The sequence below is a fragment of the Denticeps clupeoides genome, unplaced genomic scaffold (genome assembly GCF_900700375.1).
Source record: "Denticeps clupeoides unplaced genomic scaffold, fDenClu1.1, whole genome shotgun sequence".
NCBI lineage: Eukaryota > Metazoa > Chordata > Actinopteri > Clupeiformes > Denticipitidae > Denticeps > Denticeps clupeoides.
The window spans coordinates 5,001-7,500 of NW_021630060.1; the positions used below are offsets into that span (position 1 = coordinate 5,001).

The 2,500-nt window shown below is 41.0% G+C and overlaps 6 non-coding genes and 1 pseudogene across 6 annotated transcripts in view; all 7 read right to left on the bottom strand.

Moving 5' to 3' along the window:
• The window catches only part of LOC114781778 (5S ribosomal RNA), a 119-nt gene extending 22 nt beyond the window's left edge, over positions 1-97 (bottom strand). Inside the window, exon 1 of the ribosomal RNA XR_003747735.1 lies at positions 1-97. This exon is cut by the window's left edge and continues 22 nt beyond it. This is a non-coding gene — a ribosomal RNA (5S ribosomal RNA).
• A 142-nt stretch (positions 98-239) lies between these two features.
• Positions 240-358, bottom strand: LOC114781756 (5S ribosomal RNA). The gene has a single exon (XR_003747725.1). It is a non-coding gene; the product is annotated as a 5S ribosomal RNA (ribosomal RNA).
• Positions 359-907: 549 nt separating this feature from the next.
• LOC114781769 (uncharacterized) lies at positions 908-1,027 on the bottom strand (annotated as a pseudogene).
• A 145-nt stretch (positions 1,028-1,172) lies between these two features.
• Positions 1,173-1,291, bottom strand: LOC114781741 (5S ribosomal RNA). The gene has a single exon (XR_003747710.1). It is a non-coding gene; the product is annotated as a 5S ribosomal RNA (ribosomal RNA).
• A 142-nt stretch (positions 1,292-1,433) lies between these two features.
• LOC114781742 (5S ribosomal RNA) lies at positions 1,434-1,552 on the bottom strand. Its single transcript, XR_003747711.1, has one exon. It is a non-coding gene; the product is annotated as a 5S ribosomal RNA (ribosomal RNA).
• A 549-nt stretch (positions 1,553-2,101) lies between these two features.
• LOC114781752 (5S ribosomal RNA) lies at positions 2,102-2,220 on the bottom strand. The gene has a single exon (XR_003747721.1). It is a non-coding gene; the product is annotated as a 5S ribosomal RNA (ribosomal RNA).
• Positions 2,221-2,362: 142 nt separating this feature from the next.
• On the bottom strand, positions 2,363-2,481 carry LOC114781743 (5S ribosomal RNA). Its single transcript, XR_003747712.1, has one exon. It is a non-coding gene; the product is annotated as a 5S ribosomal RNA (ribosomal RNA).
• Between the last annotated feature and the right edge of the window lie 19 nt (positions 2,482-2,500).

The following is a 2,500-nucleotide window of genomic DNA, read 5'->3' on the forward strand; positions in this document are numbered from 1 at the left end:
CAGGCAGTCTCCCATCCAAGTACTAACCAGGCCCAAGCCTTCTTAGCTTCCGAGATCAGACGAGATCGGGCGTTCTTCAGCTGGTATGGCCGTAAGCAAAGTCTGCTTGAAAATCCTGGACTTTAAACTAAAGGGCTTTCAAAACATTACAAAGAGTGAAAAAAACTCTTAACTTACTTTGAAAAAAGCTTACAAAAAGATGTAAATAGTTTCATTTTGAAAAGTTTTTCAATAGTTAAAGCATACAGCACCTGGTATTCCCAGGCAGTCTCCCATCCAAGTACTAACCAGGCCCAAGCCTTCTTAGCTTCCGAGATCAGACGAGATCGGGCGTTCTTCAGCTGGTATGGCCGTAAGCAAACACTGCATGAAAATCTTGAACTTTAAACCAGAGGCGCTTGAAATCATATCAAAGAGTGAAAACTCATGCTTTACTTTCAAATTATGATGAAGAAAAGGCAAAAAGTTGGAGTGTAAGCTTTTATTTGCAACAAAACAAAGAAAGTGCACACCTTCCAGAGGCAATGCAATACTGGGTGGATGCATGGAGCGGATGGAGCAGGCCCTTGTGCCAACTCACTGTTCTAAAAATCCGCTTAATATGACGTATCAGATATTAAACTGACATCAGGGTGCGTCGCACCTTAAGGCCGAGGGCCGGACAACCCCCACCTATCCATTCAGGTCCACCCCACTCCATATCCAAGCCTGTGAATGATGTGTTGTAGCAGCACAGCACAAACACAGAATCCTGAGAGAGGTTTATAAAAAAAAAAAAAAAAAAAAAAAAAAAAGAAAAAAGGCGGGAAAACGTATCAAACAGAGAAAATACCCCTTAACTTGCTTTTAAAAAAAGCTAACAAAGAGATGTAAATACTTTCATTTTAAAAAGTTTTTTAATAGTTAAAGCTTACAGCACCTGGTATTCCCAGGCAGTCTCCCATCCAAGTACTAACCAGGCCCAAGCCTTCTTAGCTTCGGAGATCAGACGAGATCGGGGCGTTCTTCAGCTGGTATGGCCGTAGGCAAAGTGTGCTTGAAAATCCTGGACTTTAAACAAAAGGGCTTTCAAAACATTACAAAGTGTGAAAAAAACTTCTTAACTTCACTTTGAAAAAAGCTTACAAAAAGATGTAAATAGCTTTCATTTTGAAAAGTTTTTCAATAGTTAAAGCTTACAGCACCTGGTATTCCCAGGCAGTCTCCCATCCAAGTACTAACCAGGCCCAAGCCTTCTTAGCTTCCGAGATCAGACGAGATCGGGCGTTCTTCAGCTGGTATGGCCGTAAGCAAAGTCTGCTTGAAAATCCTGGACTTTAAACTAAAGGGCTTTCAAAACATTACAAAGAGTGAAAAAAACTCTTAACTTACTTTGAAAAAAGCTTACAAAAAGATGTAAATACTTTCATTTTGAAAAGTTTTTCAATAGTTAAAGCTTACAGCACCTGGTATTCCCAGGCAGTCTCCCATCCAAGTACTAACCAGGCCCAAGCCTTCTTAGCTTCCGAGATCAGACGAGATCGGGCGTTCTTCAGCTGGTATGGCCGTAAGCAAACACTGCATGGAAAATCTTGAACTTTAAACCAGAGGCGCTTGAAAACATATCAAAGAGTGAAAACTCATGCTTTACTTTCAAATTAATGAGGAGGAAAAGGCAAAAAGGTTGGAGTGGTAAGCTTTTATTTGCAACAAAACAAATGAAAGTGCACAACCTTCCCAGAGGCAATGCAATACTGGGTGGATGCAGGGAGCGGATGGAGCAGGCCCTTGTGCAACTCACTGTTCTAAAAATCCGCCTTAATATGACAGTATCAGATATTAAACTGACATCAGGGTGCGGTCGCCACCTTAAGGCCGAGGGCGGACAACCACACCTAATCCATTCAGGTCCACCCCACTCCATAGCCAAGCCTGTTGAATGATTGTTGTACAGCACACACAAACACAGAATCCTGAAGAGAGGTTTATAAAAAAAAAAAAAAAAAAAAAAAAGAAAAAAGGCGGAAAACGCATCAAACGAGATATACCCCCTTTAACTTACTTTTTAAAAAAGGTAACAAGAGATGTAACACTTTCATTTTAAAAAGTTTTCAATATTTAAAGCTTACAGCACCCGGTATTCCCAGGAAGTCTCCCATCCAAGTACTAACCAGGCCCAAGCCTTCTTAGCTTCCGAGATCAGACGAGATCGGGCGTTCTTCAGCTGGTATGGCCGTAAGCAAAGTCTGCTTGAAAATCCTGGACTTTAAACTAAAGGGCTTTCAAAACATTACAAAGAGTGAAAAAAACTCTTAACTTACTTTGAAAAAAGCTTACAAAAAGATGTAAATAGTTTCATTTTGAAAAGTTTTTCAATAGTTAAAGCTTACAGCACCTGGTATTCCCAGGCAGTCTCCCATCCAAGTACTAACCAGGCCCAAGCCTTCTTAGCTTCCGAGATCAGACGAGATCGGGCGTTCTTCAGCTGGTATGGCCGTAAGCAAAGTCTGCTTGAAAATCC